At 38.0% G+C, this 17076-nt stretch overlaps 1 protein-coding gene across 1 annotated transcript in view; it reads right to left on the reverse strand.

Annotated features, from left to right (window-relative positions):
• GAS2 (growth arrest specific 2) overlaps positions 1 to 16706 on the reverse strand; it is a 194899-nt gene extending 178193 nt beyond the window's left edge. The window contains exon 1 of the mRNA XM_074955181.1: positions 16672 to 16706. The gene's annotated coding sequence lies outside the window, so the exon portion shown is untranslated. The remainder of the gene's footprint in view (positions 1 to 16671) is intronic.
• Positions 16707 to 17076: the final 370 nt, after the last annotated feature.

Raw genomic sequence — 17076 nt, forward strand, 5'->3', positions numbered from 1 at the left:
TAACACAAACTTTGCACATTACCACTGTAGCAGGAAAATGCACAATCCACATTGCTATTGAAAAGGTTTCAGAGTGGTAGCCATGTTAGTCTGTATCAGCAGAAACAACGAAGAGTACTTGTGGCACCTTAGAGACTAACAAATTTATTTGGGCATTAGCTTTCATGGGCTAAAACCCACTTCATCAGATGCATGGAATGGAAAATACAGTGGGAAAATATATATACAGAAGACATGAAAAGATGGGGGTTGCCTTACCAATTCTAATGAGACAATTCAATTAAAGTGGGCTATTATCAGCAGGAGGAAAAATCACTTTTGTAGTAAGAAGAAAAGGAGTACTTGTGGCACCTTAGAGACTAACCAATTTATTTGAGCATAAGCTTTTGTGATGCATCCGATGAAGTGAGCTGTAGCTCACGAAAGCTTATGCTCAAATAAATTGGTTAGTCTCTAAGGTGCCACAAGTACTCCTTTTCTTTTTGCGAATACAGACTAACACGACTGTTACTCTGAAACCTGTCACTTTTGTAGTGGTAATCTGGGTGGCTATTTAAAAGATTCTTTATTCTGATTCTTTTATATACAGAATTAAAAGCTAAAATCAAGTAGAACTTTCAGCAGGATATCTCAGAATCTAAACCATAGGATTATGATTTATATACATCATTCCACAATTTGAATATCACAGTCAGCTGTTTAGGTGGGTTGGTTTCCAAACGAAATAATGATTTTAAAAATATTGTAAGAACTAGGAATGGGGCAAGCTTCCCAAAGTAGTTGTGGGTTCACAAAAACTAGCTGGAATTTGAACTTTTTTGCCCATGTAATTTGCAATCTATTTTTTTTTTAATTTTCCCAAAGGTATTTCAACTAATAATAATAATAATTAATAATAAAGAAAGACAGTATTATCTATTAGTTATATCCGAATTACATTTTTTTCCTCTCCACTGTGTCCCAAACCAAGCCTGTAGTGCAAAGCTTTGGAAGTTCATCTATTACTCCCAAGGTCATGACTCTGATGTTGACTCAGTTAGGGCACTGGATTGCAGAGATGTGCTGGGTAAGACAGCAGTGTAAGCTTGGGGTAGTATGCACAATATCTCTTTTCCCTTTTACCTCATCCTCCCCCACATTCAGAGCATCAGTGGGTGGATGGGTTTGTTTGTTTGTTAGGAAAATGCATGAATTCCTTTTTCTTGCTTTTATATCCTCTTAGTTGCAGTCTAAGGATCTGGACTTAAGGCCCAAATTTGTAAAAGTATTTAAAGGTTGCTGTACTTAGCACTCTCTTTCTAAAACACACAACCCCCTGCACATACCTTCCATACACTTTCCAGTTATTTCATGGAAGGATTGAACATCTTTTTGGTATAACTTTCATTTTGTCTATTGCCAAGTCACATGTTAGAATTGCAAAATCTCTGGTTTAATACATAAAACAGGCTAGTTTTAAACCCATTCAGACAGAGACTCTGTCGTGTTTTCTTTGTTAATGAAAACAAGTTCCAGAAAATGGTTCATATATGTTCCAAGTCCTAAAGAGCTAGTAATTAGTTAAGGATAGCTATTTTTATTATAATAGCACCCAAAAACCCAAATATCAGGGTCCTGTAGTGCTAGCTGTAAACTTACACATATTAAAGGATGGTCCCAGCTCCAAAGAATTTACAATCTAAACAAACAAGACAGGATTGTTGTCTCTATTTTATAGATGGGGGACCCGAGGCATAGAGAGATTAAAGCCCAGATCCTAAAAGGCTCCTAACTTCTAGTGAAATCAGTGGAAGTTGGGATGCTAACCTACCTTTGAGGATCTGGGCTTAAGGCCCAAATTTGTTGCTGTACTCAGCACTCCAAGGCCTAACTGTTTAGGAACCTAAATCTCATTTTTAAAAGGGATTTACATATTTAAGAGCCTAAATCACATTGACTGTCAATGGGATTTGGGCTCTTAAGTGCCTAAATCATTTGAAAATATTTGGGTTTCTAAATCAGTTAGGTGTTGCAATGCAGAGTACATCAAAGCCTAAACACCCTTAAAAAATCTGGGCCTAGGTGACCTGCTTAGGGTCACACATGGATTCTTTGGCTGAGGCAGAAAGTTAACCCAGCTCTATGAAGTCCTAGTCCAGTGTCTTAATCACAAGTCTATCTTTCCTTCATTGTGAGATCCAATCATTTTTACATGCTTCATGAAGTGATGGCAATCCTTATTTATAAAACCCTTAAGAAAAAGTACATAATAGGTATTTAATATACTACTTTTAATAAAATTGTTGGTAACCATGTGCTCTGATTGTAAACTTTGTCTAAGCCAAATCCTTATTCTTTTGGCAGAGCTAGAATGAAAAGTAATTAACTTCATATCAAGCAAGTAGAAAATAGTAGCTTTTCAACCGCAATGAAATGCTTAAATCTGAAAAAGCGATGAAGCCTTGGGAATTAGAGGCACATTACTGTGGTGAACTGAAAGGGTGACCTGCCCTAGAGGAATAGAAAGTAGTAATAATGTTCATGTCTCATCTGTCAGAAAGGTGTAGGAGACATTTCTTGTTACCTAATGGCTGTCTCCTTTCTTGAAATATTGAGGGGATTAGAAACACCTTGCATAATTTATGTGCATTGTCATTATTCCAGGACTATACATTATAGTTCCCACAGACTGATTACACTGTAACATTCTGGACCATATGTATGGTTTATACAGGTAACATAATACTTGCAAATTACATGTGCTATTTGCCAGTAAAATTAGTTTGGTGTACTTATGCATCAGTCCTATAACAGCTAAATAAACAAAGATTTATATATTAGATCTATCTCCTACATTTTTATAGGGGAAGTCACATTGATTTTTCCCCTCTCATAGATTTGCTAATGAAACACAGCATTAGAAAGGTAACTCTATTACTACTAAAGAAGCCAATATTCTCAGGAATATATGGAGTTCTGTTCTTGTGTGCGTTGTTCCCAGATTTGCATGGTTTTAGGGGTTTCAGGTCCTGTAAATCAGGGTAGGTGCAGAGCTATGCAGTTGATTATCAGATCCCTAGAGAGATAAAAGAAGGCAACTCTGAATATAATTTCTGAGTTGGATTTTTAGTAGTATGGGTTTGTGGTGTGGTGTTATGTTATATTTTCCATTGTATATATAAAGTTCCAAATATCTTAATTGAGTCACTCTATAAATATTATCACTGAAATATTTCATGCCATCTTCTGAGAGTACCCCACTGGTTAAAAATCACTGGCACTACATGGCTCTTTGGGAGGAAAATTTCACTAGGATTTATGTCTGAGGGGAACTAACCACATATGGATCTCCATGTGAAGGAGGGTGGATGAGTCAGCTTCCTCCGCAGCAATGACTTACAGTGCTCCAGATCCACAAAGAGTCAGAACCACAGATGGGGCTAGGAAGATGTGCATTGTTTCTCCCACAAAGAGCAGTGAATTTGCTAAGGGTCCAAAGTGGCCTTTGCATGCTCCCCACATGTGGGGCAGTCCATTGATGCATTGCCCCAGGAACAGAAAAGCTCACCTCATGCTCCAGAGTACCCTGCCTCTATACCATTTCAACACATGCTTAACTTTAAGCAATTTTGCTTAAGTCTTGTTGAAGTAAAGGTGATTTAAGCACAAGTTTGAAGCCAAGAACGTGCTGAACCAGGGACAAAATAAATAAATAAATAACAATGTTTCTAAAAGTACATTATTAAACACGTGATAAAGTATAACCCGTTTATTTTATTAGATTTTTTTTACATACATGAAGTATGGAGGGGGAAGTTATCTAGCCTCCACTTAGAATTAAATATTACTTCCTCCACCACATTATTTTGTGGCATAGATAGAAACAGATAAAAATATAAACTTAGGTTCCAGTCTTGAAAAGATTTATGTATGCATTTAATTTCACACCCTGAAAGCAGTGCCATTGACTTCAGTGGGACTAATCACAACCCAGTGCATAAAGCTATGCACCTGTTTAAGTCTTTGCAAGGTTGAGACCTTACTACATTGTTTCACAATTCCAGGTTTTATTACTTTTTTTTATTTGACTTGTGTCTAACGAAACTACAGTGAACTGCACCATACCTATAATCATAAGTGAAATCCTTAGTATGCATAACCAGATACATTTTTCCAGCGTTTAGTTCTCTCTATATTCAGGAAACAAGGTCTGACAAGGTTGCTAAAACCTTGAAGTAGGTTTGCTGATACTAAAAAATTAATAGGTTTACAGTAGAAATATCTGCTAGTTAATTAGGCTCTCTCTGTGTGTGTCTCTCCCTACTGAAGTTGCTCTATCCTGAAATTTTTACCGTATGCTATAAAATCAATAGGTTGTTGAGGTTATTGCTGTCAGGAGCAAGCATAGTCTGCTGATATTGTTCTGCAATAACTATCTGTCTGCAAAAAAAGGTCGAACCCAAATATACATTGACAAATATGATCACTCAATCTCTCACACAAATTAAATAGGAAAAAATACATTTCTGTCCTCTTAATGTTATTGAGATCACACAGGGCAAACTAAAATTACAATTGTTTATTTACATAAGCTATCCTAATTGAATATTTTAACTATATTGGGAGATGTACATATTTCTACACTGAAATAGAATTAACTAATTCACCAGAATTGGAAATATGCAACTTTTCTCAAGCCTGTTTTATACCTTGCTTTTCTCCTTATTGACTTGCAAGTCCTTGTCTAGTCTATGCTAGCATCTACCATATATACTTTCATTATTTTTATCACAATATGACTTTATTAATGACAGGCTGGGTTGAACTAGGAAAAATAACGGTACTTTCCTAGCTGTATTCATTTGAGTTGTCAAAATGGTACCCCAAAATGAGATACCATGTACAATCAGCAATTCTTCATAATATAATCATCCCTCTCCATTCTTGTGTTCTGTGATCCCAGTGAAATAACTGATAGTTGACTCTTAACTGATTGTTTGGCTTCAGAGTTAACAGCCCATTGAGACAAATAAGGGGAGTTCATGTTTCTTATAGTTATTGTTTTCTGCTGTCTGAAGACTCAGGAAGACAGACTTTCATTGGTTTACATTTACTTCATAGCCTGAAGCTTATTTTTGAAACTGTATATGTGCTAGAGACATTTATTTTAATGACAGCCTAGATTTTTCAGCTCAAAGTACAGGGGCCAAATGGTATTCACTTGCTAAGACATTAAGAGTTCTGGTGACAGATATGTAGATAGAACTACTTCAGCTACTGCAAGAATTGTGCAAAGGCCCAAACCTACAGTCCTAAAATAGGCAAAATTGATGTCAGTGTGGCTTTTGCCGAAATGGGTGCTCTGATTCAGGCAAGAATCTCTTTTCAGGACTGCACTTTAGCACATACTTTAAGTGCTGTCTTGAATAGGGATGGAATTCAGCATATGCTTAAGCGCTTTCCTGATTTGTGGGCCAAGAATGCAGGAAAAGACCCTAAAACAAAAAATCCAAATTTATTTTTGATTTGATTACAAAATTGCTCAAGAGGAACACTTTCCTATTGTTTCAGAGGAGCAGCCGTGTTAGTCTGTATCTGCAAAAAGAAAAGGAGGACTTGTGGCACCTTAGAGACTAACAAATTTATTTGACCATAAGCTTTCGGTAGCTCACGAAAGCTTATGCTCAAATAAATTGGTTAGTCTCTAAGGTGCCACAAGTCCTCCTTTTCTTTTTCCTATTGTTATAAACTTATCCTGATCTTTCAAAGCTGCAGGCACAGGCACTATTTTAGAGTCTCCTGCAAATCATCTGCAAAGTCAGCAGGTGTATTGCTTTATCCAGTTTCCTACCTTATTGTGGATGTGAATTTACTTATAGGAAGTACATAATGTCATTTCCTCTGCACCTGTCAAACTGCGAAACACAACTGACAGCTACTTCAAAGAAAAGATGTATTAAATGTGGTGTTTGTTTTCAGTTGTAATTTGGTACAAGGCCATGCGAAGAGGGTTTATTACTTACCACAACATCTCTTCTTTCTGCTGAAACAGTGGGGACCTGTTTTCATTAGATTACTGTATTTGTTATTACAAGCCAGGAGAAAATGATACATCATCCTAGATTGCCCTTGAAATCCTGGCCCCATCAGAGTCCATTGACTTTAGTATATGTTCTTCTGATACAAAGGAAGATGATGAGAAACATCAACTTCCACTCTGCAAAAGGATGGGGATTGTAATAGCTCAAATGTTTGGATAAATATTCTAAGTATCCTGCCTTTTGGTTACTAGGCCATGTATTTTGGATAACTACTATCCTTTCTCTACCACACCAAAAAAGTAAGTTTTACCTCAGCTATTGGTTCAGAATATCTCTATGCAATCAAATTTCTTGGAGTCAAGCTGCAGATCAACCTCAAATGCTATTTTAAAGTTTCAGTTATGTTTCTTCTGACTCCAGAGATACATGTACAAAAAGGTTCCAGGCTAGAGTCCATCAGATAAATACTTATTTTGTTTCTGTTAAGTGTCTCTTGCATAATTTGGAATATTACTAATTCTGAAATCCCACTAACCAGAGTCAACTGGGAACACTCATGGCTGGATACATAGTTATATCAGAGTCCTTTGTTTCAAAAGATTTCAGACACCATGACCTCTATTAACCATTATTTGTATCTGGTACAGTATTTACAAGATGATATTCCTCAGATGGGCTCCTAGTTCCCGACTCAGTAAATCACTTAAGCAAATGAGGAATTTTAAATACATGAGTAGTCCCAGTGAAGTTAAGGAAATTACTCAGTAAGTTGCTTAAGTACTTTGCTGAATTGCAATTTAAGGCTCCAATCCTGCATCAAGATTTGCTAGATAGGATCCTTGCCCTTATGAGGAGTTCTCATTGATTTCAATAAAATTCTCCAAATGTGCAGAGGTCTGGGCTAGCAGATTCCAGTGTAAGATCAGGGCTTAATTTACTTTTATCTGATAGTAAAGTGAAGGCTTTGGGATTGTCATTAGGAAAAAACTAGGGTTTCCATGACTACTGTGGTTCATTGACACACACACACACACACAAAGTTGACCATGATTTGACTGAGATTCATCATGATACTTTTTTGTGATACGACATAATAGAAAGGTTGATGATAAAAATGAGCCAGCCAGTGTCTCCAGCTGGTAGGGGCAGAAGCAGGCAAAGCAGGAACCGTTGGTACTTGGAGAACTACCTGTAGTTTTGACTGGACTTTCTCTATACTACACTTCAGTTTCACTCCATACCTGCCCCTCTTACCCACTTCTCCTCTGCCCTGTTCCTCACCCTCTTACCTTCCCCATTCTTTCCACTCAGATGACACCCAAACCCTCCCAATAGATAATTGTGGAATAAATGCTGCCATCCCATTATTCACTCTGCTTGTGTGTTTATATCCCTTACCCTACCCCGTGTTTGTCTTGTCTATTTAGATTGTAAACTCTTTGGTGCACGACTGTCTTTCTGTTCTGTTTGTACAACATCTATCATCGTGGGGTCCTGGTCCATTACTAGAGCTTCTAGGTGCTACAATAATACAAATAATAAATAATAATTCCCATTCAATCATATTAGATAGTGCCATCTGCACTGACACATTTAGTTTATTTTTTCCAGATATTTTCTTTTTAACCTGCAGAATTTCTTTCCCTCTCCTCGTCATTACTCTTCCCTTGTTACTGTTGCAACAGCTCACACTGTTATTTTCTTATTTTAAAACACACACACACACTCGCAACAAACCTTTTTTGTTTTTTACTTTTAATTCAAAAAAATCTGGTTAGTTGTTGTGGTAATAAGTAAGAGAGTAGTTGAAGTCACTGGAAGCATGATGTTTTAAAGAATGTCTTTCCTATCTCCAGACTGTGCCCTAAGGGTGAAATTCACACCGTGCAAAAGCCAGCACAAGGCCTCTGCATCACTTTCATCCCATTTAAAACCATAGTATAGGATTTAGAGAGCACATAGGCCTTGAGCCAGCCTTCTGCACAATGGTGAATGTCATTCCTACATTACAGTTAATTGATTAATAGGGTGTTGTGTAGGCTTTTTGCACTGAGATGAATGTCACTTCTGGTACAATATTTAAAAACAATGTACATCCTTTTTTGTTGTGTATTTTTTTCATCTATTTGTGATGGCTTTTTAAGATTCCTTTAAAATATTGTTGTCTGTGCTATGTCTCTTTTCTTCCTTTGTTTCCTTTTGCTGTTCCAGTGAGCATTGCTGATTATGTTTAAATTAAGAGTGAACTGATGTAGAAAACCAACCTTAAACTTCTTCACTTTCTTCCTAATCTGGTAGATGACTCGAGTTTCACTAAGCAAAAAAGAAGGCCAGAAGAAAAAATAATTAAATATGGGGAAAAATATGTTCTTCACTCTTTCAGAAAGCCAATTTAAAAAAAAACAAAACAAAACAAATTTTGCAAGTGATGTTAGGTGAGGGATTTTTTCCCACAGATCTAAACAAAATAAAAAGCACTTGTGGGATTAGTCTGAACACATTTTATCAAAGAGGGATTTGGATGGAAAAGCTGTTGAGCTACATTGGGCTGAACATGAGAGCAGAATTTTCATTTCTGTAGAGAGCAAAACATTTACATGGGATAAATAATTAAGTGGGAAAATCATGTTGCTAAAGGTCACAGTGATATTACAGAGTAGTTCTTGCATATAATTTACTATGGGTTACTGAAATAATCATCTTGTGTACTCTTCTATTACCACTGTAGCACTGATATATTCTTGCATTAATCACATTTGCAGCTCATTGTAAATATTAGATATAGTGGGCCAAATTTTCTGCTGGCATCATTCCATTGAAGTCAATGGAAGGACGCAAAGAAATAATTTTGTCTAGTTCCCCACCCCCATTTTTATCTTTTTAATTATTATTTGTATTACAATAGCAGCTACAAGCCCCAGTCAAAATCAAGGTTCATTGTGCTAGGCACTGTGCTAACATAGTGGGAGACAGTTGTTGTCCAAAAAGAGCTTATACTTGAGATAGGCAAGGCAAAGGGTGAGAGGGGAAACAGAGGCAGAGAGAGAGAGGAAGTGAAGATCATACACCAGTGGCAGAGCTTGTAACAACAACCCAGCCAGTTGCTCCTGGGCCAGTGCTCTGTCCATTAGATCACACTGTACACTGACTGCAAAATAAAATAATACAAAAACTACAGGCTATATCATAGTTATTTCAATCTAAAATAACATATCTGGAACTAAGGAATCATAATACTTAATCTACTAGGTGGTTCATGATATAGTCATTATCAACTACCATAGTAATCTTCAGAGCATTTAATTACTGTTTTAGTATTAATTATTTTAGTGACAAATGACAGTTGAACTTCACTAAATGTTATTTGTTTTATTTCCTTATGGTCTTTATCAAGAATGGTAAATTGTATTTTTTTTCTTTGAAGCCCCATTGTGAATTTGTATATTCACATTAATTAACTAAAATGTTTCCTTCTCTGCTTATTTTAATGTGACACACAGACTTGATTCCCTTCTGCATGAGTACAGTTTAGAAGATTGATATTTAGCCTTTGTTATTGTGGTGCTTTTTTAAGGATGTGTACTGAAATGGATGATAATGGATTTCAACTGCATCAGCCTAGTTTTGTTCATAATATATTCAGCCTAATAAAAAAAAGGAAGTACTTAGAGTGAGCTTGTAGCTAGGTCTAACCTGGCGGAACAAGAGAGCAGTGGGGAATAAAAGCCCTCAGTCTGGCTATAGAGTGACTTTTCCTGGCTCAGAACACAGCTGCGGGACTGGTGGGGGGTGAAGACTGGAGGCAATGCTCCCATTGCTCATCTACCATGAGCAAGTGCATGGGGAAGACTGGAGCTGGCTGCATGCAAATGGGGAGCATGCTGCACTCATTAAAGGGATATAGCAGATTTCTCCCATTCTCAGCCCAAGATGAGAAGAGCACCAGGGAAGTTTGTATATCCAGTCACTTCATTAAGGTGCCGAGATCTTTTGAAAATCTGGTCCATGATGTATAAATGTAAAATATTATAAGGTCCCTAAAATGCATGTTTTAAAATATATAAATTTAAATATAAATTAATAAAATATAAAATATTTATAAAATATAAATTCCTATTTAAAGAATTGAATAAAAGTTCTTATGGTCTTTCAGATTAATACATGGTCCATCCCCTAGATTCTTTAATGGGATTTTGTTTTATCTTTTAAAACTTATTTTAAAAGGGAAGGAAAATCCACAAACAATAATTTTGTTAAAATATTAACAGTCTGTGTGAGGGACCAGTCACAGCTAGGCTGGGTTCTAGACATCAGGGATGCTAGTTGGTGAGCAGGAGCTGGAGGAATTTCAAGAGCCAGGTTCAGTAAGCAAGAGTCGGGATCAGAGTCAGGCTGGGGTTGGAGACTGACATCAGAGGCAATACCAGGCTGGAATCAGGAGGCAGGAATCAGGGACAGAGCCAGGCTGGGGTCGGAGACCAGAGATCAGGAGACAAGGTGAAGTCTGGAGTCGCAGCAGGCCCAAAGTCTGTGTGATTTCCCGGATAACTTTCTGGGGCACCCTCTGGGGTTAAATAGGGTACTGGCCCAATCAGAGGGCTGCAGGTACTGTCACTCTGTGTCCCTTGAGCGGTATGTCCTGTGGCACCTGCTCTCCAAAGTGATCCCTAAGTGTGATTCTGTATCACCTCCCAGTGGCATTGTAGGAACGTCAGCCATGCCAGGCTCTGCAAACCTGGGTTCTAGTCCCTAGATCCTTATCATCTGTCTTAAGACAGACAACCCAGATTCAAAACTGAAATTCAATCTTTGAGTCTTCCTTTGGTACTGAGGTTTTTTCAATTGATATGCTCCTCTGTTCTGAGCCTCATTATGGCAGATATTCTTACATACCATATGGTCTGCAGTATTTAAGCACACTAGAATGAGCTAAAGGTATAGAACCAAATACTCATCTGGGGTAAATCAGCATAGCTTCATTGCAGTCCACAGAGGTATGTTGATTTACATCAGCTGGCGAGCTGGTCCATAGTTTTATTTTTAAGTTTGAATTTCCTGGCTTTGAAAGTTTGAGTCAAACCTGGAATTTTGACAGACTTACTATTTTAATGTAATTTTTCTAGGGTTTTTTTTGAAATATGTGGCTGAATTAACTCTGTCACATTCTGCATTGTTTCTCTACAGTCTTGCTAGGGAAGGAATTACTAACTGAATTAAGGAATATAGTTGTATCGTAAGTTTGGCTTTTTATTGCTATTATCTGGTAATTATGCAAAACTAAACAATCTGTGGAGACATTCCTGCCTACCCTTATTCATAAGATAAAGCATTGCTCATGCAAATAAGACCATTTTCTGAATCTACACTGATAAAACATGTTGTGCTAGATCCTCAGATGATATAAATCAGTGTGGCCCCACAATGGAGCTGTGCTGATGTACACCTGTTGAGGCTCTGGCCCATTACAGCAAAGCAGACTGGGGCAGATTCCGAGAGCCTTGCTCATAATGAATAAGACCATAAGAACAGCCATTCTGAGTCAGACCAATGGACCATCTAACCAAGTCTACTGTCTGTGACAGTGGCCAGTGCCAAATGCTTCAGAGGGAATGAACAGAACATGATAATTATCGCCCAGTCCCAGCTTCTGGCAGAGGAGGTTTAGGAACACCCACAGCATAGGTTGCATCCCTGACCATCTTGGCTAATAGCCATTGATGGACTTATCCTCCATGAACTTACCTAATTCTTTTTTTAACCCTGTTATACTTTTGCCTTTCACAACATCCCATGGCAATGAGTTACACAGGTTGACTGTGTGATGTGTGGAAAAAGCAATTCCTTTTGTTTGTTTTAAAACCTGCTGTCTGTTCATTTCATTGGATGAACCCTGGTTCTTGTGTTACCTAAAGGGATAAATAACATTTCCCTATTCAGTTTCTCCACACCAGTCATGATTTTATGGATCTCTATCATATCCCCCCCCTTAGTTATCTCTTTTCTAAAATGAACAGTCGCAGTATTTTTAATCACTCTTCGTATGAGTAGTTCCTTACTCTGAATAGTCCCGTTGAAATCCATAATCACTCTTTCTTAAGATTATTCTTTTTCAATTAATATTTTAAAATTATATAAGGCAACATCAGCACCTTGGTAAGTTGCACCCATATAAGGTAAGGTGTATATTTAAACCGCTATAGCTATACCAATATAATTCCCCATGTGGACACTCTGGTTCCAGTATAAGAGTGCCTTCCAGTTAAGCTTATGTAGCTTGGAAGTGGTTTAAGCTAGGCAGAAGAAAGCTACTCTTATATCAGAATAAGAGTGCCCAAATTGGGGAAGTGGGGGAGGTTTATAGCTATATAGTTATAGTGGTTTAGCATTGGGTGGACATTACCTTTGAGGTATGACTAGACAGGCAAAAAAGGTTTTCCATGTGATTTTTCATAATCAAGCTAGTTTAATAGGACTGAAAAGACCTATTAAGAGGCAGGATAACACTTTTAAGCCATGTTAGCTAGCGATGTTGTAGCCTGTGGGAAGCATAGGTTATAACAGGGCCAGCTAATATGGCTTCAAATGTATTAGCGTTCATTTTAATGGGACTTTTCAGTTGTGGAAAGGTAACTTGATTGAGCTAACATGATAGAAAAAAACATCCTTGTTGTCCATCACCACAGGGCCTTAGATTGCTAGGCTTTTGTTATGGGAGCTACTGTGAGATTTAACTTGGTGACTACTAGCAGGCTGTTGTGTGCTTCATCTCTGTTAGGACATTCTCGTGTCTGGCCTGCCACACTAAGTTTTGAGTTGCTCAGTCAACTGGTCCTCAGCCAATGTATGTTAGTGCTGCCTGGACCCACTAAATGTGTCCAAAATAATATTTATGTCCTATTGTAAAGGCCTCTCTGTTTAATAGTTTTTAAAGCAGAGGCACTTGGATCTGAAAATCCGTAAGGTCCCAGGACACTTCTTTATTCTCTGTTGAACAGTCAGTGTTATAAAACAATAGTTGGCAATTGCAGGCAACAACAGAAACACAAAATTGTATAAAAACACTGTTGTCTCTGGGATTTGAAAGATGGGGAGGCTTCTATGGAGAATAATTCATAGTGGTGTACTTTCCAATGGTAGGAATAAATACAGTGGGATTTTGTTGTGTTGTTTTGTTGATTTATAACAAGCTATAAGCTATAGGTTACTGCTTTCTCATTAGAGAAACCCATCCCTCTCCTTCCCAGTGTTATTTGTTACTGTACATGAAGGACAGTGATCCAGATTTTCAAAACTGATTAATGGTTTCTGAGTGTCTCAATTTTGGGGGGTTCAACTTGAGACACCATAAAGAGCCCTGATTTTCAGAGGATGGTACTTAGTAACTTCTGAAATTCAAGCTCCTTTAAGGTGTTCCAAGATAGGCAGCAAAGTCAAGGGCCCAAAAGAACTAATTAAATCATATGACTCTTATATCCCTCACCCCTTGGCCCAGATTCTCAGCTGTGTCAAATCTCTGCATGGCATCTTTAGACATATTTGAACTCCCCATGGCCACAAGAGGCTGCTTCAGCTCCATGGTTTACCTTAGAGCAGCACAGTTGTGCCAGTTTATAGTGCCCCCTTCCCCCTTGTACCAGTTGGGGATTGCTGAAGAACAGAACGCTCTGGCCATGTCCTCTTCTGCGCTGGCATGCCTCCAGCACTGGTAGGAGAGAGACCAGTATTCTGATCTTCACCCGCTGTGTATTTCCCCATGCCTTAGGGCAGGTTTCCAGCCTCTTTGATAAAGAGGGCCGGATCCTGTGTCCTGTGCTGTGGAGCTGTGCAAAGGGGTCAGAGCAGAGGCCAGGATCTGGCTCTCTTTGTCCATACTTTGTCTTGCTTAGACTGCACAGTCTCTGGGACAATGACCAACTCTTCTCCTAACCATAAGTCTCCTAATACACTGACAGCACTGTAAGTAAGTAAATAAATAAATATAAATGGACAACAACAACAGGAGTAGCTTGTTCTTCAGAGATTGAGTCTGTTGTCTCATTGCTATCATATTGCGTTTCCCAAGAATTCTTTTGGCAGCACTCTGGAGAAGCTTAGAGAACTTCCTCTCCATTTTGGATAGTAAAGTTGACCTGCAGTGGTTATTGTTTTTATTTGCCTCTAGAGTTTTAGGACCAAATTCAATCCGGCACAGGCAGGAAAAACTCCCACTGAAGTCACTGGAATTAGACTAGGGCAAAATTTGGGCCAATATTTCCTAATTTCAGTTTGGAGAAAGCAATGGAGAGACAGAATTTGACTTAAAGAACAACCTGTGAGATTTGAAGTTTCCTGGATATCACTGTGAGGCATTCATCAAGTATGAGTCTCTTTTGGAAAGGGTTGAATAGTACATGTAGTAGCATAAAAGTGTTGAGTTATTATCTATCAGAAATCTACCATTTAATTACACTAATCTGACCTCCTAGACCTGGGGCACAAAAACAGTCACCAGGGGAGGTTTTGCTGTAGCTTTTAAAAGTAGCTGTTTAAAACTCAGTCTCACTGCTGCCTTATAAATAGCTTAAGATCCCCAACTGGACTGCTGTTGTGCAAATATCTTAAAACTGTGAGGTCACTTCTATAGCAGCGTGGTGACTGCACCACAGAGAGTGGTTTATAGTTACAAAGCAATGTGTGAATAGCAGCAGAGTCCTCATAGGTTGGCATGTCCTAAATTTAAGGGGACAAGTTGAAATACTTTTTTCTTTTTCCCATTGGTGTTACCCTATTTGTCCTTTAGCAGCTGATGAGCTGAATCTTGGAAATGCTATTGTATCATCCTGTGCTTTGATCAAAGTAGATACACTAATTGTATATTCTTGTTGCGGCTTTATGTAGGGATTTGAAGAAGGAAAACTTTGAAAATGTTAGCTGTGGAATATATTAAGGCATGGAATAGTTTCCATATAGCTGTCCTGAAATTTTTAGTGAAACAGTTTAGCGTGGAATATAATATATTAAAGGACCTTTCTGTTCTTACTGAATGGTCTCATGGTCTTTTCAGAGGTCATGCTCTCTGCTGGAGAACAGAGAGTGGCTAGCTATTACAGAGTTTGTCTTCATGAAGTCCTTAAGTTCTTGTATAGTCCTGAGGAGCCCCTGGTGTTCTTTGAAGACTAAAATTATTTTTAGCCTGAATACCCTGAAGCTAAATAATGACTGACCTTGATTAGCTGCCCCCAACAGCAGTTATACTCATAATTCTTTCTTAGCATTTGCCTGCTGAAGTCTCCTATGTAGAAGCATGTTTGGCAATTGCATCTTTAGTAGATTTCAGGGTCTTCGTTACACTGTTTCTTAGACTGAATATCAAATTAACCTTACAATCAGTGTTCTCAGTATATCTGCTGGGTAAAGCTGGTGAATGCTGTGTCTAAAGTTTATTGTCTCTATGCATTATTGTGCTAATTTAGATTGTTAGCTCCTAAGGGGCAGAAGTTTTGTTCTATGATTTTTACAGTACCAACCACAAAGATAATGATTAAATATGAGAAACTGTGATGAATGACAGTGTAGAACTCAGCTGCTGGAGGAGTTTTCCCTGCACCCTTCCCATCTTGAAGGCAGAAGCATTCAGTTTCCGGTTTAGCAGTTCAAGAAGCAGCTTTTGCACTGACTGAGATGTGTTCTTTCCTTTCAGCCTTCAAGGACTCACAGGGTTCTCCTAATCTTCAATCATAGCAAAAACAAACTTAAAAAAAAAACATTTTTCCAATGCACATTGATCTCTGGGTTCATTTCTACTTTATTGTCCTTGATACTGCTTAATACACTGATCCATGTGACCGCAGAAATGAATTGTAGAAGTTAGATATAGAAAAGCCTTGTTAGATTATCCAGCCTGTATCCCAGCTAGGGCAGGGATTGTTTCATATTGGTCTAATCTCCTATTTTGGACCAAAGTAAAGCCCTTCATATCTGTTATCTAGATAATCAAAACTGCTGGACAATTTTTATATCTTTTTGTATATCTTTGAATTTTGATATCTTTTCATAATATATTGCCCCCTTGGCTTGGCCATTTATCAAGATTTTCTTCTTCTGTGGTATATGTGCCAGCTAAAGATGAGACCGTCCCCAACAATTTTTGTATCAAAATGTTTTTTCAGAGGTGTTTTTGATCTACTCTGGCTGGCTCTCTGCATTTTCCCATGCAGCCCAGTGATTTGTTTTTAATTTCAGAAAACCCAAGCTTGGAGTTCATAAAGAGAACTCATAGTTCAACATTCACAGAGACTGCCTATTCCGCTTGTGGGGATGCTATATAGAAGAATTAAGGTTGCTGATAGTCTATGTTCTAAAGGAACAAAATATTTTTTGTTCAGATCCATTATTCATTAGATTGCGGAAAACAAAACAAAAAAGCCACACAGGAAATAATATAAATACCTGCTTGCCACATGAAAAATCCTGAAAAAATAGAATGAGCATGTTAGACCAGCAACAGGTGAGGTCTCGTTTATACGTTAAGCACTTATGCAGTAAATAAACAAAACTTTTACTGCCTTGGCACCAGTACTTGGAAAATTCTTTCACAAGTCTGGATTTTTCTCACTTTCAACAATGTTTTCTATATAAACATTCTGCCAACTATAGAGAAAATTCCACTCACCACTTGTCTGATTCCCCCATGTACTGGATTCTGTTCCACACGTAGCTTTTTTATTTTTTTCAGGCTTTGCCCTCAGGGCTCCAGTTTTATTTATTAACTGTACTTGTTCAGTGACCTTCCATACAAGCAACTCTAGTTCTCTTAGGAGACTCTGGTCTTACTTTTCTAACTGTGTGAGGATCCACAGTAGATGGTGACTTTGATATATCATCCAACTCTTTTCAGGGACCAAAAAAATTATTGGAACAAAGTCTAATGGTCCGAGGCATATTAACACCAGTGTGATAGCCCATTTCCCTGCTTATCAACAGACTTGGAAGGATGCTCTTGTGATTGAGTAATACAGAAGAAAAGTATTTTATTCCCAGCATTGCTGGAGGATTTCTGAGACACCGTGGGCAAGTC

The sequence above is a fragment of the Natator depressus genome, chromosome 6, assembly GCF_965152275.1.
Source record: "Natator depressus isolate rNatDep1 chromosome 6, rNatDep2.hap1, whole genome shotgun sequence".
In the NCBI taxonomy this organism is placed as follows: Eukaryota; Metazoa; Chordata; order Testudines; family Cheloniidae; genus Natator; species Natator depressus.